Here is an 18,859-nt window from a genome sequence, read left to right on the forward strand (position 1 = left end):
AGAAACATTTTAAAACTAGAAAATCATTAGAGGATTTCAGATTCCATAAGTGTTTTTCTCAGTTATACTCTTGCATATGACAACCTATTTGGTAACACGACTTAAAAACAAACAAACAAACAAAACCAAAATAAAATCCTACATTTTCCACCTCAAACACAAAATAAGGGAAGGGAGAAATATATAATCCAGAATGGACGCTTCAGTCAATATGTAACAATTGCATGCAGCAGCACTATCACAGATTTTTAATCTACTTTTTAAAGACTGTCCTTTTCACAGATATAAATTAAACTGCAGTGTTAAGGAGAGTTCTTGCCACAAAAAATAAATAAAACTCAACAGAGAGGTTTTATTAATCATTTTTAAATAAAAGCATTTTTCCTTACTTTTCCAGTTCTAGAGAGTCAGAAAATCACGGCCCTGTATATCAACCATTTCTTACTACAATTCAACAGTTTTGAATAAACTAGATTTATACAATTTTAATAACTTTCAAAACTCCTGCTCTACCTATCGTGGAGAGAGCATTACTGTTCACGTAAACAAACTGACTAAACAAAGTAACTATTCAATAATTTAGGGTAGGGTGTGGACTAAGCATGGTCACTCCTAATAAACCCCTATACTCTGAAAACAGATACTAACTTAATTTTACGTTATACTGGTTTTGGCTAGGATAGAGTTAAATTTTTTCATAGTAGCTTGTATGGGGCTATGTTTTGGATTTGTGCTGAAGATAGTGTTGATAACACAGGGATGTTTTAGTTACTGCTGAGCAGTGCTTACACAGAGTCAAGGCCTTTTCTGCTCCTCACACTGCCCCACCAGCAAGTAGGTTGGGGGTGCACAAGATCAAACCTGTCTAAGGCTCTCTGAAGTGGACTGTGATAAGATCTAGAAAATAACAGGAAAAGCAAGAAGCACATGCAAGATCTGTAAGAGATCTAACAGCTACTATCTTATACATGTACAAAAGAAAAATTATTTGATAGCCAGAAGTTTAAGAACATTATTCAGATTACATTACAGCATATAAGGCCCCTATAAATAAAGTATAGGGGAGAGGATACTGGTGAAAATCCCACTTCCCTCACCGTTAATGACTAGAGAGAAAGGACTTACGTGAATCCTTGCTGCCAGATAGCTGTCCGTTAAACTGAATGAGAATTTTTTGAATTAGAAAGTTCAACTGAAAAGTGTCATTTGTCAAAGTGGACATAGTTGAGAAAATGCTTCCATTTAAACAGACTATTTTAAAAATAACAGAACTACAGTATTTCAGCTTTATACCATTAAAATATTTCTAAAACAAAACACTTCAGTTACATTCTAATTTAAGGTCTAGCATACTTTGATTTGATTTTCTTCCACAAATATTACTACGTTGTTTTCAAATGTCCATCTAAATATTTTTACTGATATAACTTTTCTAGAAATTTGATCAGAGATGCTATACATTGTTTTTATTTTGCTTTGGAGTAGAATATAATTGAAAACTGTACAACATACCGTACAGAGAGAAGGTTCTCACTAGTTCACATTATTGCTAAAACTAAATACAAGTAAACGAACAAGATAACATATTCGCATATGCTAATCCATACTTCCCCAAAAACCAAGGAAATAAGAGGTGTATTGAAACAAGAAGATCCATGCAGAGCTATCTGTTTTATTATACCAAAATTTGTAAGCTGTTAACATCTTCCAATCAGCCAAAACATTTCCCAGGACCTATTTTAGTAACACACTTTGAAAGTCAGTATTCCTAAGTCATTTATAAATATTTTTAATCAAACACTGCAATACTGTAAAATAAACAATGAAAATATTGCAAATCAGCAAACACACCTCCTCAGAAATCAAGTTTTCTCCCACCACGACACTCCCACAAACTTACTCAACTCACTCAAGCTGAAATGTCTGTTCATATTTTGCAAGGTGAAAAAGAGACTAAAGTCTTTCCATCTTGTTCACCTCACACACTTGCAAAGCTCTCCTTTGCTAATCTGTTATAACACACAAACCAGAGAAAGGCAGCTTCATTTGTGCTCCACCCAAACAACCTTTTCTGTCAATGCTCCAAAGTAAGACAGGACAAGAATTTCCACCCCCCAGAGAGGTCTTTCATGATGTGGCTTCTTCACTGCCTTATGAGAGTTAGTGATTAAACATACAATTTCAAAATTGGGTGGGAAGGGGGAGAGATGAGTAAGCGTTTAGTAATGAAAAAAAGAGTTTTTATCCTAAGTAGAATATTAAAAATAACAAAGAAATGCATAAATCTAAGTCTCAGTGTAAGAGTGGCTTATTTTGGTTTAGTTAAATCTGTTTCCAATTTCAGTTACTGAAGTATTCATATGGCCTTTCCAGAAAGCATATTCAAATTATATCACATATACAAGCTCTCACTTACAAAAGCAAGGAGATAACAAGGTTGACAAATAAAAATTATGGCAAAAAACTACATAGTAAGAGAAAAAAGTGCTCTTAAAATTACTTCTTCAAAGAAGTGACTGGTAAAAATCTCAGAAAGGATAAATGCACTGCTACTACTTCGCTATTCATTAATATATTACAAATATTTTTTCATGATTTATAAAAGTCACACCTTCCAATATGAGAAAGGTGGTCATCAACTAATGACTGAAACAGCAAAAAATGCATTTTCCCATTTGTGATTTTTTTTTTGTATGAGTTGCAGATATCATTTTATTGATTAAATAAAAATCCACACACATCCTATAAATACATCTCTAAATTCTAAATTGATACGCTAAAATAAAACAGAAGTCAGCCTTAGACCAGGAACACAGTTCCAAGTTACTGACTGAACTGCCAAGCTGACTATGGTATGGACATATGTAGAAGGCCCAAGAACTGCTCCATGAAGGTAGATCAGTCTGATCTGTAGGCTGTTGCTAAGGCAAAGGTGAGAGAGTTGGGGTTGTTCAGCCTGGAGAAGAGGAGGCTCCGAGGAGACCTTATAGCGGCCTTCCAGTACCTAAAGGGGGCCTACAGGAAGGATGGGGAGGGACTCTTTATCAGGGAGTGTAATGATAGGACACGGGGTAATGGCCTCAAACTGAAAGAGGGTAGATTTAGATTAGATATCAGGAAGAAATTCTTTACTGTAAGGGTGGTGAGACACTGGAACAGGTTGCCCAGGGAGGTTGTTGATGCCCCCTCCCTGGAAGTGTTCAAGGCCAGGCTGGATGAGGCTTTGAGCAGCCTGGTCTAGTGGCCGAACATGTGTGTGTCTGTGTATGGCCCCCATGCAGATAAATCAAATCAATAAACTGCAAGACTAGATTACTCAGTCATGTTTAATTTTTTAGTTTTAATAGAATTTACACAATTACATGCTGAGTACTTTATTTTCATATTTTGTTCACCTGCAACAATTTGCAATGAAGTATCCCTTTTTTCTAGCAAGGGGATAGATTCTAAAATGCAGATAAGTTATATTTGAAGTGTCATAGAGAGTTTTACATATGTTGAAAAAACAACCCAAACAAACAAAAATCCCACTGAAATGGGATTATCATCACTATATCTTTTAATTACTTAAAGAAATTAAACATTTAAAAATATCCTAAAATAAGTGTTATATATTTCAGGTCATCCTGCTATGAGAAAAATACAGTTATAGCTGTTTGCCTACCATCATTCACTGACAAATGAAAACAAGTATGTACAAAGTAAGATGTGAAGCACAGCACTGATATACATATATACGTATGTATGTATGGCAGTACCTGCGAGGGAAAACTAAAGCTGATCTTTGCAGTCTTCCCTGGGATGCAGGTGATATACACCCACCTTTTAGAGAGGTAGCTCAATCTTTTTAGCGTGAAACATTAACATTATTTCACAAGTCACAGGCTCATTTTGGAGAGTTTCTCTACAGCTTTGCTATTGTAGAAGGAATAGAATAAATTTGCTTTTTTTCCAGATTGGAAATTACTTTAGCACAAAGGAGACCCAGAGACTACATACACATCTTTATGGGAATATTCTAGCAATACAAAAGCATTAAAAATGAAGCATGATACCCTTCTAGTTTCATTCACATGCCATTTAAACAGAGACCAGAAGCAGCTGAAATAGATCAGGCTTCAACTACCTTAAACTTGTATCACTTGTATTCTATGATCAAAATTAACATATACACTCAAGTGACACAGAGGCACCTATATGGGTAGGGATACTATCTTTTACTAGCTATTCACCCAAGGTTTCAAACTACTGAGTTCCTTTCTCGTTTTCCAGTAGCGTAATATCTAACTTACCACCAACCTCTGTGACAAAACATACAACTGAAAAGAGAGCAGATAAGAAGCAGCAACAAGGAAAAGATCTGTTCCTGTGACAAAAGGCTGTTTACCTCCTCAAAAAAAAAAAAAAAAAATTTAAAATTCTTCACATTAAACTCACAGGACGATCCAGGGACAAGTCTCAATTCATAATCCTTTTTTCCTCTCTTTAACAGTTGCCATGGGAGACCATAAATTAAAGCTTGTAGAACCACAAGTGGCCTTCCCAGTCCACACATTTGACACGAATGTCTGCATGCTTTGGCACACATGATAATATTTATATCCGAGACACAAATTTATACTGACAGTAGTATTCTATATAGTACTAAACTGCTATTTCACATTATCTAATATTCATTTATATTTGTTTTCCATGTTTGTATTACAAAGAACTTGAGCTCCCCCCACAGCTAATTATTACTAATGTTTACTCATAGCAAACATCCTTTTCTAGATCTTCTAAGACATTGGCTGTCAAGTAGGTGTTTCTTATTTCTAAAAGATTTTAAGGCAAGTTTTCAAACATGACTGTCCTTTTCAGTGGAAAAGTATCTGGGTTATTACCCAATCATATATATAAGCCTTTTACACAGGTGATTATAAAAATTCTCTCAAGTTATCTGAAGCTAATTAACATTCACATTAACATACAGCACTGAATTTATTAAACTATGTTCAGAATTCAGAAAGTTATTGCAAAGAAATCACAAGTGGGAGCCTACCACTACGTCTTAACAATTAGCACTCCAGGCCACAACCCACCCCACCCCAGAAAATACAAACATCTTTAACTCACTGTAGTCATTTGGGCTGGGCTGGCCACTAAAATGAACAACAGATGCTCTCTTTAACCTCTCTCCCCTTCAGAGAAAGAAGAGCATCTCCCTTCAGAGGAGAGGAGAGAGAATGAGAAGAAGAGAGAACTTCTGGGTTGAAAAAGAAACCAAACTAATGAAATATTAATATTAACAATAAAAAATAATATTATTAATAAGAAAATAATGAAATATATACAAAACCAGTATCAAGCTCCCAGGATGACAATCACATCACCAACAGGCACTGGGAAAGTCCCAGACCGGACTCAGTGACGGACGGGAGCTGAACTCAGGAAATGGATTCAGGAACGCACAGACTGGGATCAAAGGCAGACAAACAGACAGAGTCCTCCTCAGACATCGGCCACTGAAGAAAGAGAGCTGACCCCTTTGATCCCTCAGCTTTTATACTGAGCATGATGCAGATGGGATGGAATACCCTGTTGGTCAGTTTTGGGTTACCTGTCCTGTCTGCTCCTCCCCACAGGTGCGACCCGACCCCTTTATGCTTTTCCACTTCCGACCCTCCAACATGGCACATAAAGTTAGCTGACCTTGGTTGTTATAGCAATAAGTATAAGCAGGAGCCTCTCTGCATACCATTCCTTGGTATTAACTATAAACATCAGACCTTATCTGCTAGAAGCAGCCACTGTCTGCAAACTATACTGTTAATTTGAGAGAGTGCAGTTAGTTAGAAGAGGCTTAGCTGAAAAGTAAAATTACTAAAAAGAAAATTGGTTCTGTTTTACCTCAAACCAGGACACACACAAAGATTCATAAAATGCTTAACAATAATTTGGGGTTTGTCATAATCAACCAGAAGAACAATGCTAAGACAGAATCATTATAAAGCTACTGTTGGTCTTAATGGGGTAAATCTAATCTACAAAATTAAATAGTCTTGTGTGCACCAATTTATAATCATGGAGTTCAGTGAATAAACATTTTACTATATTTGAATACCCTAAGATTTAAGGATTAGCCTATTTAAAGACCAACTTAAATTTTAACATTTCAGGAAGCAAATATGTTGATATATATTAGTTTCAAGTAATTATACCTATGTAAACCCACTGAAGGCAGTGCATTTACAGAAGTATAATTTTAAAGCATTATTTGACGCACAACTCCACTAATGAAGCTGTATGCAACTTGATTTACAGAATATTTATTTGTCATAACCATGCATGTGAAACTAAACTGAATTCTTTCTATCAAGGTGAATGTCATTTTACTAATAAAACCTCTAAATTCTTTACAGCAAATTTAATGTCTTTGATAACTGATGCTATTTCTATAGGGTCACTTTGAAAGCCAAGTTACAGCTATCTTCTAATTTTTCTTTGGTTTTCATTACAAAATAACATAAGCATATAAACTTCATGATCATAAAACAGATGAGGGGTTTTTTTGGTTTTGCTTAAAATATTTCTCCGCATATCTCTCTAACAAACTTTATGATATCTTCTAACAGCATTTCAAAATTAGTGTATTTTACAATGAGATATTTCATCCATTTTTACTGTCCTTCCCAAAACATTTGTTCAAATTTACACCTATATCAGTAATTAGATGCAGGTAAGATACCTTCAACAGCTTTTTTTTTGATTCAGACAAATATCAGTCTGTCCCAAAATTCACATAAGGTTACACAGAGTCCCAGCCACATTTAGGCAGGTTGATTAGCCCAGATTCTCAAGTTACTGTGCATCATCTGAGTTTCAGTAATTTCACATATACACTTAGTCCATGAAAAATGCAAACTAATTCAACCTTCCTTAGCCAGCAATGAAACAGGGTTAAATTAAATCAAGTTATGTGCAATTGCCACAGGCTAAATATATACAACTGAACATTCACTGTAGCTGAGCATGCGATAACTTCAAATTGCCAGGACTTAACAAGTTATGTTGAATCTTCAGAAGTCCATCTACAGAACTTTTTATAAGACTTCATTGGCTAATTATTTATCAAGATGGGACTAAGAATTTGCTTAATCCCATGACATCATATGTCTACTTTGAGCCTAGAAAAAGGATTTTTCTAGGCTCACACAAACATTTACAGAAAAAAAAGAGAGAATTCCTATTCTGAAGTCTACTAATTCAATATAATTATTTAACATGTCACTAAATTAAATAAGTAGCTTTCATTATTCTTCCTCCAGGTTGCAGGCTAAGATTAGAGTGTGAAATGAAAACTGAGAATGTTTACCTTGCAGCACTATGATGGCTTCTTCATGTAATGATATTTAGAGAATTACAGACAAAACAGTCTTTTAAACTATACCATTTTTATTGCAATTCCTAAAATATTTTAATTATATTTTCCACAGTAAAAATAATTGATCTATTTCTGTAAATAACATGACTAAATTTTACATCATGCTAGATAGAACCAGAGGGAATTACTACAGTGAGTAAATATGCAGAGCCATAACTCTAAATAATATTTTATAATAGTGACCTCGGAGTGCACAGTGCGTTCCTACAACTCTCTAAGCCATTAGTCGCCTAAATTATCACCAGGAAAGTTCACTTACAGCTTTGCTTCAGTGTATGCCAGAACTGCCACTATTTTTGCAGAACCAAGCAGCTCAACATCTGTTTTACACCTAAACCTGGGCAAGACCCTCAGAGTAGGAAAGTCCAGTCATACACACATGCTTTGAGCATGCCTAACACACAAAACTCAGTACTTTTCACTGCATACTAGCCACCGCCTCCATCCCTTCACTCAAAATCTTGGCAGGACAGAAGAAGGGCACTTATTCAGGATATCAGACACCCACATTCTAACATCCTCCTCAGTAGCAGGAGGTTCAAACATGCATTTGTTACTATCCATTAGAGTCTTTGGCTCTAAGATTTTATAGGGTAGCAAGCATTCCCTTCTCCTCTTGTTGAAGGAGTACTACATCACAGTACAAAGATAATTAATTAGAGCCTGAAAAAAAAAAGCCTGAAAAAGAGAATATGATTATCAATTAAATTGCTTTAAACTCTCTTTCAGGAGGTAAAATTATCTTCAATGTTTTCTATTGACTAACCAATATGGATCCTTTGTTCAGCACCACAGGAGTTGTGAATTCCATTTTGCATACTCACACATCTTAAACTTGTGATTGACATTCAGGGGCTGACCTGTTCAACAGCAGTATCACAACAATGAAGTCCCTTTTTGATCTCACTCCAATTCCTTTTTATGATACAGAAATCAAGATTACAATTTTTACTTACTGCACTATGACAGCTGGTTTACAAGGCAATGCTTAAAGATATATTAAATGCATTTCCATATATTAAAATTCATATAATTAAAAATTATGTTGAAGATCCGACTTTTTAAAAACAGAACATTCAACACAGAAAAGTTTATATCAACAAATACTCAAACATTACTATTTCTGTGTATCAACTCAAAGCTTTCTAGACTTCTACCAGGAAATCCCACGCCCCTCAGGTGAAAGATCACATTTGCAAAGTCAATCAAAAGTTAAAAGCTCCTTGCATTCAACAACTGACACAGTCTTTGGATTATATAATTGCGTAACATTCCCCTCCCACCCCCGGAGCCCAATCTTCATTCATTTTACAGGAAGGATCTGCTCTGGAAATGAATGAGAGGCTATTCATAAGGCTGTAAAGTCTGTTGTATACATGACTCTCCAACTTTGAGTAAAAATGAGAGAGAAGTATGAAGTGAAAGAGGCTGCAGATCAGATAGCAGGAAACAGAAAAAATGCTGCTCTTGGGAATCTGATTCTATTTCTTTTAGTAACGATAAATATTTCTGCATTCCTTTCTTCCTGCATGCTCTGAAGCCATATTTATAACCAAAATTAACAAAACCTGTTCTAATAATATCACACACGTTATGGTACAAAAAAAGTCAAGTTAATTTAAAATTCAGGTCCTACAGTTGCTCCAGTTGGACTTCCAAAGTTATAAAGACCAACTTCTGCATCTCAGTTCCCAACCTGTATGATTACATACTGTCCTCAAAAATATTGAGCAAATAAGTATTTGTGAAGCATTCCAGTATTACAATACACCTCACAGAAAAGCCTGTGAGGAAATTAAGAATTCTGTCTCTGGAACAGGGTTTAATGATGTGAAGTGATTACGGTACACACTGAATACCAAAGAGAAATCAAAATATTTAATCATAGAAGACAGGACTGGAAGCAATCTCAAAAGTCTATCCCTTTCCCCAAGGCAGGATCAACAATATCTAAAGCCCATTCTAAGAGACATTAACATAACCTGGGTTGGTTTTTTTTATTGGGGTGGGGGTGGTGTTTGGTTTTGTTTTTTTAAGGAGACTACATTCATTCCACACAGTCAGTATTGTAGGGGAAAAAAAAAAAAAAGTGATGACAGACTTAAAGACTACCACAATGCATTCACACAGATGTCAAATGCAGACCACACAGGTAATCTGAACTACAGAATTCCCTATCATTTGCTCTTACAAGAGCTATTCCACATTTCTGAGCTTTTTTTTTTTTACTACACGACTTCCTCAGAAAAAGCAAAACAAAACAAAAATAATCAAACAACAAATTCCTGTGTGTGAAATAATGCTTCTTTGCCCAGCCAATCCTCATTTTGTTCTTCTGGCTTCTCAGGCAATTTGTTCTTCTTCCCCTCTCTGGTCTCTCTCAGTACATACTTCCCACCCATTACCATCCCTAAACTGTTTCCCTTGACTGTACACCTGATTCCAGAGTACCCTTCTGCCTCAGTTTCTTACTAAGGCTGTTTCACAGCTCTTCCTGTATCTTCACTGAGGACGCTTGTATCTGCACCGCCAGCTCTTTTATCCAGCCCTCTCAGTTCAGTCATTACTTCCTTAGGAACTCCAAGCTCCTGCTCTCCTCCCAATTCCTGCCCTTCAAACTCCCATTCACAGAATCACAGAATGATAGGGGTTGGAAGGGACCTCTGGAGATCATCTAGTCCAAATCCCCTGCCAGAGCAGGGTCACCTAGAGCAAGTTGCACAGGAACACGTCCAGATGGGTTTTGAATGTCTCCAGAGATGGAGACTCCACCACCTCTCTGGGCAGCTTGTGCCAGTGCTCTGCCACCCTCAAAGGAAAGAAGGTCCTCCTCATGTTTAGGTGGAACTTCCTACGTTGAAGTTTGTGCCCATTACCTCTTGTCCTGTCCCCGGGCACCACTGAAAAGAGCCTGGCCCCATCCTCCTGACACCCACTCTTTATTTATAAGCATTGATAAGATCCCCCCTCAGTCGTCTTTTTTCCAGACTAAAAAGACCCAAGTCCTCCAGCCTTTCCTCATAAGAGATGTTCTAGTCCCCTAATCATCTTGGTAGCCCTTTGCTGTACCCTCTCCAGCAGTTCCCTGTCCTTCTTGAACCAGGGAGCCCAGAACGGGACACAGCACTCCAGATGTGGCCTCACCAGGGCAGAGTAGAGGGGGAGGAGAATGACCTCCCTCGACCTGCTGGCCACACACATTCTCTCCCCATCTGTGTAAGTCTGGTTCCAGTCCACCACTCTTCTCTATGAGTTCACCCTTCCAGCCACCTGCAACCTCAGTTCTCGTCTTTTCCACATTCAAACAAATCAGCACTGTGGATAAGCAGGGAACGGACACCAGAAAACTAAGAGTCTGTACCACATCTCACTGCTTAGAGCCATACTTATTAGGAAAGTCCTGTTGCACATACAGAGTTTTTCAACTTTAATGCCTACAATTAGAGAAGTCAGGTAATTTTTCAGACACTAATAACTTGCCCAATTTTTGGACAGATTTTTGAATGGCAACAAAACGCACACCCCTAATGCAAAAAGTCACCTCACTCAAATTTTAAGTTCCTCTCCCAAAGAATGGGGGTGTTCAAATGACTTGAAGAAAAGGTCAGAAATTATTTTTTTAAACATTTTCTTTTTCTCTAGCATGACCTCTAGGAGCCAGTGAACCATTTTGGCTTTAAGCTTTTAAAGAGTCAGTCAATAAAGGGCAGTCACCCAGCATGGAAGATTTCAGCCCAACTGACTGAAGTTTAGCAAAGTCAGAAGTAAAATCAGTGCCTTTAAATAGTAAGCGTCAAGAAACTGAGAGGAGTCGCTACCAGTCTCACCTATACAAAACAAGCAGGGAGAAACATGCATTCTTGAAGTTGACTAGCAACTCTGTTAAGCAATGTTTCAATTGCTTATAACCACCAAATTTTAATAGGATACACTAAAGTTTTTCTGTGTTACAGGTTATGCCTCAACAAGAGGCATAGGAACCTGCCAGGAAGAACCAATCATCACTGATAATACTAGTAGAAGAAAATTCATTTCCCATTATTAAAAAAAAAAAAAAAAAAAAAAAAATAATCAACCAAAAACTAGCATCCACTGTAGTAAAAAGCAATCATTTCTCCTTAGTTTGAACTAGGAATTTAACAGACAAACTATCAGGCAGATTTTCAATTTTCCCTTCAGAAAATGAAACCGAAGTTAAACTGATTTTAGATCCCCACAAAGCACTGCCCATGAGTTCTCACCAGTCTTAAGAGTCTTATCAAAATTTTCCCAGCTTTTAAACGGCAGAAAACATGTTCCAGCTTATTTTCTCTACAGATGATAAGGTAGTTGCCGTATGCAGCATCCGATGAGGGCTCTCTAAATTTTCCCCCCATCATTAATATCCAGAAAGCATATCTGAAGAAGCAGCAACATATCTGAATGGAAAATAACATACAAGACAGTGTGACAGTCTGTATTAAAACTTAAGACCTGAAAACAAAGTTTCAGAGACAAAGTATTTGTAACCTCATCCTTTCTGAGTGCCTGGTCAACACAGAAGAGAGACTGTTAGTTCAAACACGAGAGACAGGGGTTGCACTATCACAGACACATGTTTACATTCAAGGAACTTGATAAATTACATTATTAAAAAAAAAAAAAAAGAGAGAGAAAAAAGGTTAGAACTATAAAACCAAGCATTAAAGTATTAAGAAGTGTCAGAATTATGGTTGCTTACACCTACAATTCGGTCCCTTATAAATCATAATAGTCGTTAATTAAATGATCATATATTGTTTTTGTTATTCACAGGATCCCTGCCTCATATATGGCACATGACATACATGTCATGAAACAAATCAAAGTTACACAGTAAAAGGAGATGCCTTCTTCGGAACTTTACACTTTTTTTTACTAAGGAATTTTAATAAAATGTAGTTAATAAATTCAATCAATTAAAAAAAGTTTCCCATCCAAGAGATCTTTTGCTGGAAACTTCCAGTTTGTAAAAAACAACTCTTAAAAAGAAAATAATATAGTCTACCTGTTCCATAATATACCTACAGCCTCTGGGTCATGCCTAGAGCATATGATTAGAACATGAAAAGCTATATGGGGGAAGAAAAGCTCAAGGACTTCTCTGCCTGATCTGTATCAGGCATTTGAACCTGGACTTCCTATTTCCCAAAAGCAATGTTCTGGCTAGGAACACGCTTACTACACCCCTGAACAATCTTGCTTTCCTAACCGAGCTGTACAGCAGCTGGACAACAGACTGACATCACAATGAAATGGTCTGACCACTAGGCTGCAGAGGTTTCCATTCAACCAGTTTACATCAACTGTAACAATTATCAGTTTAAGAGGCAGTTTCATTCCTAACAGCCAATAACCAATGCTTAGGATATTCTCCAGCGTTGCTAGTTCCTGCTGAAAGTTAACAGAGTAATATTTTGAATCTCTGTCTCCAAACTTGCAGGCAAGCCATTTAATTACTTGTGGGATTTGGGTTGTTATCTAGTTGTTGTCTCTGTTCTTCCTGATAAACTTTAAGAGATTTTTGTTTCTTCACAATATGGAAGATGATTCTTTTTAATTTTTCAGGACGGGAAATGAATCTATTCTTGTCCAGCTGGCATTATCAAGACAGCTGAAACTGAATAGATGTTTAAGGCCATCAGCAAAAACCCATTCTATACTTCTTAGGAATCCACCATGAGAAACAATGATCCTGATATGTTGAAATGCAGGGCACTCACAACCACAAATAAAGTCAATGAAAACAATGTTATGAACTTCCCAAGTGCTGTAAAGTAACTCTAAAAATATCAAGAATAAAGCATGTCAAATTACACAAGACTTCTAAGCAATTTTCAAACTCACTATTTTACTCAGTTTCAGTCTGAGTGGAAATTAACATTTTGCAAATATGTATTTTGAGATAATCCCTACAAATTAATAGATGAAAACACTTCAGCATTCATAAATTATTTGGATGGTATACAGCAGGTAATAAAACAGTAGGCTGCACACTAAATGACAAGGAAAAACAAATATATTAACTAGGTTATAACAGCATACCAGTCAGCTACGATTTCCCATGCACTGTATGAGGCATTGAATTGGGACCACAAGGGTAAGGGAGAAATACAGTAATGTAGTTAAAGGTCCAACACATGGAGAAGGGGGCTGGATTACGTTTGTTTCTGCAATCTTAGTCTGCTGTTTCCTTATCTGAGTCCCTGACCTTGCAGCCTAGTGTTTTTTAACACTGTTCCTGTAAAATGCATTGCATGTCTACACATACACACTCCTGCAAGAAACAAAGTGCTTCAAATCAAGCCACAGAAATAATCTGAAAAATGAGAATAACTACCCATATAAAGAATTTTGAGATCTCTGATTGGAAAACCACTTAGAATGAACTGACACACATACTAAAAGCAACAAAAATAAACTTTCCTAGAATTTTTTCCTGACTTAAAGAATTTAACATGAAAAATGTTCTTTAATGTTTATTTTTTTTAGTCATTTGCGTGGATCAAGTAGTCACCTTCAAGTACAGTATCAACTGTGTTCAATTTGACTGGAATTTCTTTTAGTTTCTACATACAGTTAGGACAAAATCCTTTATTCCCTGCCTTTTGCTAGTGAGATTTTCCACAGTGAAAAGCAGGTCCAGGAAGTGAGACACATAAGTCCCGCACAATCTCCTCAAACACAATTTCCTCACTCCTGAGGCACAGCAGATATCAATATAAAGCACTTCTCTCCCACATACTTTGGAGGTCAGGATCAGCTACGAAGTAGTATGCATGTAACACTAATAAAATAAAAACACAAATATAGATGAATTACATTAAAGATTATTAGAACACAAGCCTTTAACAACTGTCATTTCAAAAAGACTTTTTTTGATTATTAAAAAGGATCATTATTGTACACAGTTATTAGCAATAATACACACATATCACCAATTTCAAGCGTTTCCTTGTAGGTATCTCTGTGCAACTGAGTGCTCATTAATGCTGATAATTCAAAATCAGAAGCTAACCCAACCTGTACTACTTCTAATAAAGGCATATGAAAGGCAAGGTTGAAAATAAGCAGTATCACATTGAAATGGACGTTTTTCTCAAGTGTTAAATATTTCTAGTGATATATTTTGCAACACTAAATAGCTGTTCTAACACTGGATGATCCACCACACACGTACCAAACTCTAAAGTTATCATGACTCATATTTTTCCAATTAAGTATGCCCATAATTGCTGTCAAAATGTCTACACATTGATGAATATTATATACTCCTCTAGAATAATTTCTAGAAAGCATAAATTTCTGAATTTGAAGACTTAATTTCTTTCCTACGTCTATTCAGAATAGAAGTATATTCTTTCCTTCTAGTTACTAGCAATTGTCCACTAACTTTGCATTTCTTGTGCAATAGTTATGAAGTAAATGTTAATATAAATTTAATATCATGACCTTAACACTTTGTAATATAATACATGCATAAAAAGTACCACACTTGCCACTGAACACACAGAAAATTTCCATAGGAAACTTGTTATACCAAATCCTGGCTCAAATCAATTCACACCTTGACTATTTTTCCATCTAGTATCCTTCAAAATATAATTTATTTATATTACAGAAGAATATATACATGAAACATTTAGGATTAAGGCTGTATTACCTTAATCATCATATAAACACAACAAAAAACACAGTCATTTCCTTGGGTTAGAACCATCTATTGCCTTGATTCTACAAGAAGAGTCATGAACATTCATCTACATGGAGTCTCAAACATGCAATGAGGTTGCACCAGGGTACATGTACTCTTATGTAGAACAGGAATCTGCAAATGGTTTTAGTGGTATAATTTTGCTTCTCTGATCCCGTGCTGTTTCTCCTAAATCAAAGTATAAAAAAAAAGTTTAAAAAAAAAAAAAGGACAAAGGACAAAACAGCTTTAAAAAAATAGCAAAGGCTAAAAAAAAAAAAAAGGAAGAAATAAAACCTGTACACAGGAAACATTCAAAATGTACAAGGTAGTCAAAAGCACAAAATAAAAGATAATAAGAAGAAAATATTTTCTTCTTTCAGTTAAAATAATTGTTACAACACCTCAAGAGTAATTAATTTTGTATTTCTATAACATGAATAAAATAACTACATCCTCCTTAAGCAGCTAGCTCTTGTGATAAACAGCGGACCAGTATAATCTCCTAACACTAGGGAAAAAGGAGTATGAAAGTGACAGTCCTGCTTCACACACACACACTCTCTTAGATGTGCTAAAAATACAATCTAAATCAAAAATACGTCATCTTATAAACATTTCCACATTAAATATTTCTATATGCTAAATATATTTTTCTGAGATAAAGAAATTTACAACTACATAAACTGTGATAATACAACGAATTCAGGATTAACCACATATGCCTCAGAAGAACAAAACCAAAAAAAAACCCTCATTACAAGTTACAAATAGGCAGCATCTTAAGTTTCCCTCTATAAATACTTCTATTTTTCAGGCCAGAAAAGTGCATGCTTTCTGATTAAAGAAAAAAAGAGGGTGGAAAAAAAAAGGCGCCGTAAAAACACAATACTGGCAAGTTTAACAACTACATAACCACAGTAGCTCATTTCCTGCTCTTTTCTGATATATTTAAAGTAAATCTCCTGAAGTAAAAAAATAAGTCAGAGAAGTTCACTACTATTAGCTTAACAAACTCATTTTTGTTAAAATAAGAGCCGTTTGAAACGGCCGACAAAAGAAACGCTCGAGCTCACGTCGCTTCCTGACGATGAAAACTACCTAAGAGCTACAACTACTTCTGCACAGTCCTTTCTTTCTTGTAAAGCAGAGTTACACTCGGCCTCTATGCATGCTACGGACCAAAGGAAAACAGCAATTCAGCTACACATAGAGACAGGGAGAGTTAGAGACAACTAGTGGCTCCCTCTGCAATTCACAGAGTTTAAAAATAAAAAGTTGCTTTTTCGAAGTGTAAATGATTCTTCTCCACGTACGTAGGCCTGAGGCCCTGTTGCAAACAGCGTCTAACAGGACCAGGCAGCACAAAGACAGGAATGGGAGATTAGTGGGAGGGAGGGAGGCTGGGATTGGGGCTCAGCAGGATCTTCAGGCTTTTTAAAATTCAAACTGCTCCCTGACCAATACAAATCACGGACACACTACTGACTACTACACGGATTTACAGCATTAAAAACACACCTTCTACACGACAGCTATATTAACTTCACCCTTTTAAACATGTATCAGGCACTCAGAGACATGATAGCACAGTTTGTAAGACTCTAAACACAATATACCAGAAAGTTACTTTATTAGATACATTAACCCCTTATTATTACAACAGATCTGCCTGAACAACTAAAAAACCTACTGAAAAAGACAAATTATGTAATGCTGATACTTGTTTGCCATTTACAAATTTCCTTTCTATATGAAAGATGAAAATTGGCATCTTAAAATTTCCCTCAATTATGTAATTTCTATAGTATTTTTATTAGTTGACAGGGTGTTTGTTTTAAATCTATCTCAGTTTTTAATAACACTCTCAACTCTACCACACAATGAATCCAAGATTTACTTTACTGTAATTAGCTACCATTTATAAATAAAGACCTGACACTTAACTGTCATTTACAAAGCACATTTGACCTGTTAAAATGACACCTAATTACATATTCAAACATCATGGACACAAACAGCCGATAACAACCTCAGGATCTTAAAATTATATGGCCCGACAAGAAAGGATGACACTTTTTAAGCGTTCCTCACTTTTCACTTAATTAAATTTACTCTTGATTCTCAAGTACTTAGGGTAAGATCTCATGTTCACCTTGGCCCCTGAAATGTCATAAACGTAGCACTTTATGCACGACCTCTCCCCCGTTTTCTGTTTGTTAAGAGAATAAAATAGTATTCCATCTGAATTTAGTACATGTTCCTGTAACATACACAACACATGAACATTGAGATTATGTGGAGTACCTGAAACAATATGCTTGTCTATCTGTATTTCCTGGGTTTGCAGGTGTCTGTGTTGTGTCAATCATCCCACAAGCACTAGTTTTATGCTATAAATAAGTGATTAACACACTAATATAATGCTATATTATTTAGAGATTAAACCTCTACACATTATAAAACCACGTGAATTCGAACTTTTGAATGTTCGGAACAGAGTTGGTTAGAAGGAGAAGGTAATAGCGAAGAGAGGATGGTATTTTTGTTTCTGGGTATTTACATTGTCTCTTTTCCCCTATTCCCCACTTATTCCTTCCCGACTTCAGAGGGCTGTCTGTGCTGGGACCTTCCTTCCTTCCTTGCCCTGGTGAAGTTGTAAATATGGCAAAGGATCAGTGCACATCTGCGGCTAATTGTATTATTTTCTCCTCCTGCTCCTCTCCGAGTTGAGGCCTGTCACTGAGAAGCCGTTTCGCCTTTCTAATCCCCGAGCTAGAGTAAAGGCGCTGGCCGGCGGGCCTCTGCTCTCCACCAGGCCTAGGCCTCCCGGCGTTCTGGGAGGAACCAATCTCCTTCGCCAAACCCAAGCGAGCAGGAAGGAGGGCTGCGAAATAAACGCTTCTGGTTGCCACTTATTCCCCTCTACCCCGGATAACAGCTAATCCCCTCTGCTCCAAGCAGCGCTAGGCCGCCTGGACTGGGAGGCTCGGCCCAATGCTGGAGAGGGCAGGGAGGGGAAGGGAAGGGGAGACAAGGAGGGGGGGGATTACCTGAGCAAATCGGCGTCTGAATCCAACGAGAATCCGAGAGAGGGGGAGAGAAATCCGCCCCCTCCCTCCTCAGAGGAGCTGCTGCTGCTGCCGCCGCTGCTAGGCCGCCGCCGCCGCGGAGCAGGAGGGGAAATAATATAACAACAATAATCCGGGCCGGGAGGGGGGCTGACTCCTCTTCCGTCTCCTCCTCAATGCAGCGAACATGTAGAGCCGGGGGGTGAGCGGCCGAGACAAATCCCTTCCCCCTGAGCCTGCTTCACAGCATCGAGTCGAGCCGAGCCGAGCCGAGCCGAGCCGAGCCGGTTCTGAGACACACGCCGAACCGCAAGGGGTGCTGCCGCTCCCTCCGTATATGCGAGTGCAGGAGGGTGGGGGAGGTGGCAGCCTGGGCACAGTGAATCGGTACCGAGCGGGGGGTAAGGGGGAAAGAAGAGGGGGAGGAGGAGGAGGAGGAGGAGAAGAAAGGAAAAGAAAGGAAAGGATCGGATCCTGTGTGTGTCTCTCGCTCCCTCAGAACAAAATGCCGACCGGAAGTGCAGCTGTAGGAATGACTCCCTCCACCGGCGCCAAACACCAACAGCCTCTCCTTCCCTCTGCAGCCGCCTTCTCACTCACTCAACCAGCGTCGCTTCCGCCACTGCTACTGCGCTGTTCCATGCCGATCTCCTC

The 18,859-nt window shown here is 37.5% G+C and overlaps 1 protein-coding gene across 3 annotated transcripts in view; it reads right to left on the minus strand.

Moving 5' to 3' along the window:
- Positions 1-18,552, minus strand: part of LOC128902005 (nipped-B-like protein) — a 176,684-nt gene extending 158,132 nt beyond the window's left edge. For all 3 annotated transcript variants that reach the window (XM_054184259.1, XM_054184257.1, XM_054184258.1), the window contains exon 1: positions 18,188-18,552. The gene's annotated coding sequence lies outside the window, so the exon portion shown is untranslated. The remainder of the gene's footprint in view (positions 1-18,187) is intronic.
- Between the last annotated feature and the right edge of the window lie 307 nt (positions 18,553-18,859).

This window comes from Rissa tridactyla, chromosome W, assembly GCF_028500815.1.
Source record: "Rissa tridactyla isolate bRisTri1 chromosome W, bRisTri1.patW.cur.20221130, whole genome shotgun sequence".
In the NCBI taxonomy this organism is placed as follows: Eukaryota; Metazoa; Chordata; class Aves; order Charadriiformes; family Laridae; genus Rissa; species Rissa tridactyla.